Raw genomic sequence first — 10,833 nt, 5'->3', positions numbered from 1 at the left:
AACAAAGGTATTAGAGTGCTTTAAGTGTTTACCTGCCCAATTCTTTGTTCCACAATATCCAAAGGATAACAGCAATGCTTCCAATTAAGCTGCACAAAGTTTGAAAGTTGGTGACATGGGGGGTTCAGAGAAAGAAGTGTCTCCCAGTAGCTAGCAATGACTAAAAAAGCTCTCCACCATGCAGCAAGAGAATAGAGAGCATGCCAGAAACCCAGCAGTCTCAAGAAAGAGTAACACACTTATATTGGATGTATATAATACTTGATAAGCGTTGAAGATAAAATGGTCATTTGTAGGATCTGGCACACATCACTATTTCCATAATTCTGATATCCCATATCTGTCATGACCACACTTTTGAAGTAAAAACCCAAAGTACTCTCTCGCACTCATTTTAGAGAAACTAATCACTCCAAACCAAAAGTACACTTCCAAAAGAACACACGCAAGCATCAGCACTGCCAAATTGTGATTCAGGAGCAAAGTATGCATTTTTCTCAGAGCAGAGGATGTTTCCTAGAGTTTCTTAAGAGTGCTGTGAATGAATTGATCATGAAACATCTAGTAAGACTCCAGTTAGAGAGGAGTAATTTTGCAAATTTCTGTTCTTGTTCCACTGTAGAGCTGTTTTCCTGAGTTTTACAACCCAACCTGTTATCTCAATTACACAGTCAACTGTGTGAGTGTGCCTAGGCGTGGAGTTCACATGTAATTGGGAAAAGCCTGTCACTGCTTCCAACTGCAGGCCTCTGAGGCATGCTTCGGGGCTTAGTCCTGTGGGCCGATGCCAGGTTGCTGCTAATGAGACTGCATTGTTCAGAAATCAGTCAGCACCAAGAAGCCAGTCAGAGGTTTGGGTCCTTCAGCATCCTGGACTAACTGGCGAGGGTGAACTTCAGAGCAACAGTTTGCCCTGAAAGGTACGGCTCCTGGCACATCGATGACTGATGTTGGAAGTGATGACTATGTCATGCTAGTTAAGTCAAAGGCAGTCTGGTAATTCCACTCAAGTTCTCCACAGGGCTCTTTGGACTTGTAGTTTAATATAGGTTAGAATCATAGAATCACAGAATGGTTTGGGTTGGAAGGGACCTCAAAGATCGTCTAGTTCCAACCCCCCTGCCATGGGCAGGGACACCCTCCACTAGACCAGGTTGCCCAAAGCCCCATCCAACCTGGCCTTGAACACTTCCAGGGAGGGGGCATCCACAGCTTCTCTGGGCAACCTGTTCCAGTGCCTCACCACCCTCACAAATGAAGATTTTTTTCCATATATCTAATCTAAATCTACCCTCTTTTAGTTTAAACCTATTACCCCTTGTCATATCACTACATGCCCTTGTAAACAGTCCCTCACCATCTTTCCTGTAGGCCCCTTTTAGGTACTGGAAGGCTGCTGTAAGGTGTCCCTGAAGCCTTCTCTTCTCCAGGCTGAACAACCCCAGCTCTCTCAGCCTGTCCTCATAGGAGAGGTGCTCTGGCCCTCTCCTGGTTAATGCGGAAAGCAAGCAAGAAGCGCTAGTTCATTCCGGAGAGTCTATTTATATTGAATTAAATCTTGGTACAGCTTGCTGCAGCACCAAAAGCTATAGATCTTTGAAAACAACCCAGTTCTGAGTCTCGTACAGTCTGAACACACCGGTTTTAGCACAACAGCAGAGCTTGTGCCAACCAAGACCCTCATCCCAGAAAATCTTAAATGCAGGGGTGGTTGATTTTCTGGTCAGCCAAGTCCAAAGCCTAAATCAAAACTGAGTAGCTACATATCCTACTAGATCCCTTCCCTGAATGCCCTCTTGTACAAAGCGCACTCTTCTTGGAGAGAATGGGGTAGCAACTGAAACACAAAGACGCAGCCATCGCATTGCACTCATAACAGCGCTTTTAGTGTGACTCCTTCAAAGGCATGTCAGACCTATTTTGTACACATGGCAGTAACCTGAAACATGTTTTCATGTATTGAGGCTTGTTCAGTCACACCATCCAGGATTTCCACACAAAGCAAAGAGAGTTCCTATTTGATCGGGTATATCCATCTGTGCTTAAAGCAAATTTATAGTGGATAAAGGAACTGATCTCAAATTGACATTGTAAGTAAGTGAAAAACCGTAACATACCAGTTATCGCAAAAGACAGCTTTCGCAATTGGAATCTCATTTAAAATAAAAATAGATTTTTAATTTTTCTTTTTAAAAGAGCTAGAAGATCTTTCATCAGTTCTACATGCTTCCATGTGCAACTGGAGCTTAAGTGGAGGAGGTCTCTGCTGTTATGTGACTGCCACTGCAACACTTAACCAGGAATGAATGGTAGGAGCACCTTTCTCCTCCTGTCCACCCAGAATCACTGTGGATTTCTCTATCAGGTGCTTCTCTTCTGTCTTTTCTGTGACTCTTTCCCATGCCTCCTGAGAGCAATGCTGACAGTTGTTGGTTTTTTTTCCTTTTTGCCTTCAGCGTGCAGAAGACCTATAGCCTTGTTCATTTCCAGTGTGACTAAGCAGGTCCAAATCCCTGCTTTTTTTGGCTTTACCACATTACTACCTAAGTAAATTGGTAGTGCTTGTATTACCGACATTACCTGAATAGTTCTGGTTTGAACTGAAGCAGTTCTCAAGGCAGATCCCGGAATGGCTTCAAGTTTATTCTTGGTCTCCTTAGGACTTCCTTGAGGTGGAGACAGTATGTTGACACTAACAGTACTCATCAGAGCCAAAGCAAGTGACGGCTTCACTAGCCAGTAGGTGAGTCACTGAAATGAAAATCAAGTTTCACAACTTGATATCTCTGCGTGACACACAGCCAACTCAAGATCTTTTATCCTGGTTTGTGGGTTACAGCTCTTGGAGTCAGCAGAAGTGCAAGTGAAATGGCTGTAATTAACTTGCAGTGAGGTCTGTAAGATGATCACTATTTTCTCAGTAGGTTTTCATTCAGCAGCAGCAGCATTCATAACACATAACACTACCCAGATAGTTTTGCTTCTTTCCTTTTCCTTCCACATGCCCTTCAAACACAAACAGTAGCTCAGACTTTGGAAGAGTAACCTTGTAATGTCTTACCCCAAGGAGACTGACTCATTACAGCACAACTTCTTCTAAATCCTATCCTTGTCTTACAACCCTCAGCAGAAACTAAAAGAATCCCCAGCTTTCTTGCTGCCAAGGTGTCAGAGTGTCCCCTTGCCACACTCCTCGCTTAGATTTTTTCTTCTTCCCATTCCCCAGCCATACATGTCTGTCCTGATTTCAGCTGAGAGGGTTAATTTTCTTCATAGTAGCTAGTATGTGGCTATGTTTTGGATTTGTGCTGGAAGCAGTGTTGATAATATAGAGATGGTTTTGTTCTATGGACCTGTTGTTGAGCAGTGCTCACACAGAGCCAAGGCCTTCTCTGCTTCTCGCACTGCCCTGCCAGCGGGATGGCTGGGGGTGCACAAGGAGTTGGGAGGGGACACAGACAGGACAGGTGACCCCAACTGACCAAAGGGATATTCCATACCATATGATGTCATAGTCAGTTTATAAGGAGCTTGGGGGAAGAGGGAGAGGGGGGGCGGCGGCATTCGGAGTGATGGCGTTTGTCTTCCCAAGTAACCGTTACACGTGACAGAGCCCTCCTTTCCTGGAGACGGCTGAACGCCTGCCTGCCCATGGGAAGTGGTGAATGAATTCCTTGCTTTGCTTTGCTTGTGTGTGTGGCTTTTGCTTTACCTATTAAACTGTCTTTATCTCAACCCACGAGTTTTCTCACTTTTCCAATTCTCTCCCCCATCCTGATGGCGGGGAGTGAGCGAGTGGCTGCATGGTACTCAGCTGCCGGCTGGGGTAAAACCACAACAATGTCACATTTCTCCTTATAACCCTCCTTTCAGGGCAAGCTCTTCAGGACTTTCAGCTCCCAGGTCTCTCAGGCTTTCGCAAAGCCTGACTTGAGCACTTAGGACAGAGTTTGTGTCAGCAGATGATCCATCTGTGGTCACCGAGAGTTGCAGTCCTCTGACCTGCTCCCCTCTGTCTACTTGAAAACTCTCTCAGCCGTAGAAATCTATCTGTACTGTGGATGTCTGCACTGGAGGGGATGAATCCAGTCCTTGGACCTGCCTGAACAGCCTGCAGCATCTCTAATACATTTCATGCATTTTTAATTTATTATTTATGTGATGATAATTCCTGTCACTGGATCATGTTACAGAAGAGAAGACAATTTCCCTCATGAGCTGCATTATGTTTTGGACGAATAATTTCTTGTTGCTTCCGAAAGTACCTGCAGGAGCTTTTTTTGTTCTCCGCTGAAACTTTCCATTGCCTGGTGCTCCCCTCAGCCAAAAGAAAGCAAACAGCAATGTGGAATACAGAAGTAGTTCATGAGCTGGTTTTCTGTCAGTGGAACCCTTAAAAATGAGTTGGCAAATGCTGACAGTGGTGTTAAGCAATCCCAGCTCCTACTGGCATTATGCTTTCTCCCTTGGGGACATTCACTCTGTGTTTTTATTGCTATAAAACACAACTGGGCCACAGCTATTAATTGGCATTTTGGAGATGAGGAAAAAAATTCATTAACTTCATTTTTCCTATTGGTAGTCACTCAAGGACTACTTGCTATGGGAGTAGAAGAAAAATTACATTGTGTATCCTTTTTCCCAGCTGGTCACCTCTGTTCCCATGGTCCTTGCTTAACTGCGTTAGCAACTGACCTGTGATATGAAAGTTACGGTAAAATACTGCTGCTGTGTTCATTGAAATGTTGGGCTAATATTTTGCTTGGATTTTGGTAATCAAAACCAGCTCTCCACCCACAGTAAATACAGCTGCAGATGGCACAGTAAGCTCCTGTGTTCCAAAATAAATGATGTTCATTTTGAAATTCTTTGAACTAAAATTCTTTCCTCCTCTGGATTCCCATGTGCTCTTTTTGTCCTCTGTCTTTTCTCTAGATTATATGTGAGCACCCACAGAGATGGGTACTGTGGCGGTGACGGTCATGACCTGTGGGAGTTACCCAACCCACGAGTGTGTAAAGATGGTGACCATGGGATTTTCAGGATTCCGCACTATGCAAGGACATGGAGGTCAGGGTTTCTGACAATTTCTTCATTACAAATGACTACAAAACTACTATTAGTAAAACCAAATAAATACAAATACAAATACAAATACAAATACAAATACAAATTATAAATATAAATATATACTACAAAATTACCACTATGAAAGCAAGTGTGTATATATATATATTACAAGAGTAAAGCAAATATACATATATTAAAAGTTTTTGCAGAATTCCAACTAGTGAAGCAAGTATATACTTATGAACCTTTACCTGTAGGCATGCCTGTAAGTATATTTTGCGAGGTGTTACCAGTATGGCACTCACCAAACCGCTCCCAAGAGTGGGGCTAATTCCTGATGGAAGAAGCCTCACTTCAAAGATGACCCACGTCATGGGGTCTGGAGTCAGCTAGGCGTTCCCAGCAAGGGTCTGGTCTGTCCAGGAGATCTCTTTCACAGAAGCTTATTTTGGGTAGGTAGCAAGTTACTTTGTATACCTTTTTGGCATAAATACCTTTTTGGTAGGTACGTAAGTGGGTGTAGGACATCAGCTCCTTGAATATTTGTTGCTGACTCCTGTTCTCCTGGAAGGTCAGTTCGTTACCGCAGTTTCTTTGTCCTGCCGACTGCTCTCCATTAGGGAGGTTTCAGCTGAGCTTATCAGGGGCTGAGCTTATCAGGGATGTCTTGGGGCTCTGCCTAAGGAGATATCGTGTTTTGTCGGTATGTGTAACAGGTCGCCTTTGTGGCGGCTGCGGTCAGGTACCGCGACTGGCAGAACTTCCACTCTGCTGCGTGGTGAAGTGGAGGAGAGAGAGGCAAAGGCAAAAGGTGTGAGAGGTGGAGTGTGAGGGATGCCCTCACTCTGAGTGAGCGAGCGGTGCTTTGGTTCAGGCATCACCGACAAGTGGGCCTGACTGGGGTTGGAAATGGATGATCTTTGAGGTCCCTTCCAACCCAAACCCTTCTATGGTTCTGTGATTCTATGAAATCAGCCTAGCTGTGCAAACTGTGAGAACTAGGCTAGGCCATATCTTCCCAGCGACTAAGGAGTCTAGGCCACGTCTTATCAGGAGCTAACAATGCCAGCCTGAGCTGGGATTAGACAAAACTAAAAACTGCTACAACTGCACTCCCGCACACACACCAAATGAGGGAGTTCGACTATAAATATAGTGTAAAGTGATTGACTCTGTAGCCCCCCGCCCCAGCCCATTGAGCTCTCTGGTACAGCAGCAGGCTGCACGGTGGGGACCTCCCCTTGAGCAGGGACACCTCTCCAGGTTACTCTTTGAGGCTGAGACACCCCTGACCCGGTATCTGATATCTAGAATGAGGTAAGTGACATTTTTCATTAGGCCTAAAAGTATGTTGTACACTAGTGACATTTTTTTATATATATATATATATATCCTGCTATAGCTTAATTATTAGAAGTGTAGTAAGTAGTAGAGTGTTTGACTGCCTTCTAAATTATCATTTAAATCACCATTGAAATCATTGTCAAATCATCATCAAATCATTGTTAAATCACTGTTTAATTACCATTCAATTACTGCTTAATCACCATTTGATTACCATTTCATTTTCATTCAATCATTGATTAATTATCATTTTATCATCATTTAATCATTCATAAACCCCTTTTAGTTAACCTCACAACGATGACCTCTCTTCATAATTCACCTGCAACCAAAATTGGCATAGGCAGCAGGATGGCAGATTCAATCGCTGACTGGTTACGGAGGCACGGAGTTAACCCTTCACTGAAATTTTTGGATAATCGGGTGTGAGAAAAGTGGGATAATTGGAATAAGATAAAAGAACAGTTAAACCTTGCAAGAAGGAAACTGAAAGAGAAGGTAATAATAATATACAAAATGTTGAAAAAGTATTTAGAAGCAACATGTCGGTATAAGATGCAAAGAAAAGGAAATGAGAGTGTTACAAGATGAGGTTGAGCAAAGACAGGGACAAGAAATGCTGTTATCTCTGCAAATAGAGCAATTGCAGAAACAACTGGGGGAGGAAAAACAAAAATGCAGGAAGGTAGAGGGTAAGCTAGAACTCATGATAATTTGCCCCCCCAATCCCCCAGATCCTATCAAAATTCGTAAGCTAATCATTTCCCCCTAAGATTGGGACGGAGATAGTAGGGAGGACCTCTGACCAAGAACTCAGGGAGGGAAGTGGATAAGATAAATCAGAATTTAAAGTAGCCCCTATTATTAAAACTGAGGTATCTGCTGAACCTCAAGGGGGCAACCAGAGAAATAGCATAAAAACCACTTTGTGGGACCCCATTCAACTGGCTGGTCTGCACAAAAAATATGGACAGACATGTGGCAAAAGCAAGACTGAATGTCTGTGACGTGTCTCCTTAACTGGAGGAGATCGTATTATGTTAGATCAAGGTGAAGCAGATGGCTTTTGGGGACCTGGAGCATTCTTGAATCAGGGACCAGCCCCGAACACTGAACCACACTCTATTATGTGCTGAGCAGCATATTGGGCAGGGGGCATGGACCCTCAAGACAGAGAGCAGCCCACTGCTATACTAATAAGATTGTTAAGCGAACTTTCCATTGCCATTACAAAAGCAGCCTGCCTTCAGACTATGAACGACAGGGGTGCACATGGTAATCACCTTCTCTCTGCCCCTGTAGACCCCCAAGCCTTGAGACCACTGACAAGGGGAGCCCCTGCTGTCTTAAAATTGTACCTCATTGCAAAAAGGGAGGAAATAAGACAAAACATCATGCTTAGGCCAACCCATCCTGACTTGGGCAGATTTGATGCATTGTAAATCATCGTCCAGAAATGGGATGGGATGAACCGACACCAGCGTGGCAACCCTGAGCTGACGCAGACAGCAGACAGATCCAGCAAGTAAGACAGACTCCCAAGAACCCCCAGTGCTTTCCCTGATTGCATAAGGCCCCCGATGAAAGCTTATCAATGGGATAACACAGACAACCTTCATATTTCTGTTCCAGTCAGCCTCCAAAGACAGCTAATGAAATTTTTAATTAACACAGGAGCTCAAATTTCAATAATTTCAAGTTTGGATGCCCAAAGAATGAACATTAAGCCCACCTGACAAAGGGTTAAAATAACAGGATTTACTGGCAAAAGTGAAATATGCCCTGTAGCTAGAGCAAACTTCTTATTGCCAGGGGAGGAAAAAAAAAAATCAAGACACCAATTAGCAGTAGTTTCAGGGAAGGAAAATATTTTAGGCTTTCATGTATTGCAAGGACAAGTTTGGAAAGTGCCAGACGGTAGTTGTTGGTCTTTTGGCTGCCCAGAGTGTCCTTGGTTAGCTGAGAGAAAATTAGCAGCTACCTGTGGGTGTCAGAGAACCGGCACAGTTCACTTGCTGCGAGCTGTACCCAGACTGCCTGACTCAAAAATAACCGACATCCCTCAGTATCCTGTCTCAGACGGGTATTGCGGAGGTCATGGCTGCCCTAGGAAAAAGACACACTATTGCCTGAATGCACTCCACTCCCTGTATAATTCCCCAATGTGGCCAGTTGAAAAACCAGACAGGAGGTGGAGCTTAACCATACGCTATAGAAAGTTAAATGCAAATACGCCTCCTTTTACGGCCACCATCCAAACATTGGTACATTAACCACCACCAAGGTGCTGCTCACCCCTGGATGGCAGAACTAGATGTAAAAGGTATGGTCTTTATGGTGCCGCTGCAGGAGGAGGATAAAAGAAAACTTGCTTTTACCTGGGATGGCATACAATTTACTTTAAACAGACTTCCTCAGGGCTATAAGCATTCACCCACTATAGCTCAGTGGAACTGAATGTGGCATTAGTGCTGGGTGGATGTACCCCACCTATGAAATAAAAGGGGTAACCAGCCTGAAGTCACTCCTCCGAGACTTGTGTTATTTTCTTTTTCCAGGAATAATACCGGGATTGATACCAGAATGCCTCCCTTGGAGATCGAATTGATCATGGGAGGAATATTCATCTCTCACATGGGAACAATCATCGCTAGTATAGACCATTTCCGATTCGCACATCAACAAGCCTGATGCATAGGGTGGAGGCCCTCATTTCTTTTATTTGCGCTAATCAATACAGCCCCAGTGACCTCATACGTGCCGTTAAAGGAAGATTACACACTGCATTGAGACCTTTTACCTTCCCCCATTAGGATGGACTTGACGCTGTTTCACAAGCTTCTGGCACATAGAGACTTACCAGCCTTATTGTGAAAGACACAACAACAAAGCAAAACCACATTGATAAGGGTACATCACAATGGAGAAGAAATGCACCACATACTGGAAAGAGGGAAGAAGGACGGGGAACACCACTGGTGAGAAACCCTATTAGGATGGTTTCCAGTGGCAATGGGTGTATGGAACGCCATATTACATCCCGTGATAATAAGGTTTGTCCTTGTGGTAATTTGTATTGTTGTTATTGTCTTTTTACATATTTTAGTTTGGTTTTTAACCTAATCAGTATATCTCATTGTAAAATGCACAGAATATATTGCTACTGATCATGTGAAACTGTCTGATTCGGCATCTGATATCTAGAACAAAGTGACATTTTACATTATGCCTAAAAGTATATTGTACTCTGTTGGGTTTTGTGTGGCAAGGTTTTGGTAGCGGGAGGGGCTACAGGGGTGGCTTCTGTGAGAAGCTGCTAGAAGCTCCCCCTGTGTCTGATAGAGCCAATGCCAGCCGGCTCCAAGATGGATCCGCCCCTGGCCTAGGCCAAGCCAATCAGCGCCTCTGTGATAACATAATTAAGAAGGAAAAACAAAACAGTTGAAAAAGCTTTTGCAACCAGAGAGAGGAGTGAGAAGATGTAAGAAACTCTGCAGACACCAAGGTCAGTGAGGAAGGAGGGGGAGGAGGCGCTCCAGACACCAGAGCAAAGATCCCCCTGCAGCCCGTGGTGAAAACCATGGTGAGGCAAGCTGTCCCCTGCAGCCCATGGAGGAAGGATGAGGGGGTGTAGAGATTCCACCTGCAGCCCGTGGAGGACCCCACGCTGGAGCAGGTGGAGGCACCTGAAGGAGGCTGCGGCCCGTGGGAAGCCCACGCTGGAGCAAGTCCGGGCCGGACCAGTAGACCCATGAAGAGGGGAGCCCACGCCAGGGCAGGTTTGCTGGCAGGACTTGCGACCCTGTGGGAGAGACCCCACGCTGGAGCAGTTTGCTCCTGAAGGTCTGAACCCTGTGGGAGAGACCCCACGCTGGAGCAGTTTGCTCCTGAAGGTCTGCACCCTATGGGAGAGACTACGCTGGAGCAGTTCGTGAAGGACTGTAGCCCGTGGGAGAGACTCCATGTTGGAGCAGGGGAATGTTGAGAGGAGTCCTCCCCCTGAGGACAAAGAAGCAGCAGAGACACTGTGTGATGAACTGACCGTAACCCCCATTCCCCGTCCCCCTGTGCCGCTGAGGGGGGCGGAGGTTGAAGCCGGGAGTGAAGTTGAGCCCGAGAAGATGGGAGGGGTGGGGGGAGGTGTTTTAAGACTTGATTGTATTTTCTCATTGCTCTACTCTGTTTTGCCTAGTAATAAATTAGATGAATCTCCTCTCTACATTCAGTCTGTTTTGCTCGTGACGATAATTAGTGAGTGATCTCTCCCTGTCCTTATCTTGACCCAAGCCTTTTGTTATACTTCTCCTCTCCCATCCCGCTGGGGGAGGGGTGAGTGAGCGGCCGCGTGGCACCCAGCTACCGGCTGGGCCTAAACCACGACATGTACGCTAGCGACATTTATAAATATATCTATATCTT

The 10,833-nt window shown here is 45.0% G+C and overlaps 1 long non-coding RNA gene across 1 annotated transcript; it reads left to right on the top strand.

Moving 5' to 3' along the window:
• The first annotated feature begins 8,548 nt into the window (after positions 1 to 8,548).
• On the top strand, positions 8,549 to 10,072 carry LOC129213739 (uncharacterized). Its single transcript, XR_008579517.1, has 3 exons — positions 8,549 to 9,467; positions 9,566 to 9,624; positions 9,757 to 10,072. It is a non-coding gene; the product is annotated as an uncharacterized LOC129213739 (long non-coding RNA).
• The last annotated feature ends 761 nt before the right edge of the window (positions 10,073 to 10,833 follow it).

This window comes from Grus americana, chromosome 1 (genome assembly GCF_028858705.1).
Source record: "Grus americana isolate bGruAme1 chromosome 1, bGruAme1.mat, whole genome shotgun sequence".
Taxonomy (NCBI): domain Eukaryota; kingdom Metazoa; phylum Chordata; class Aves; order Gruiformes; family Gruidae; genus Grus; species Grus americana.
This window is presented reverse-complemented; position numbering and strand designations above follow the sequence as displayed.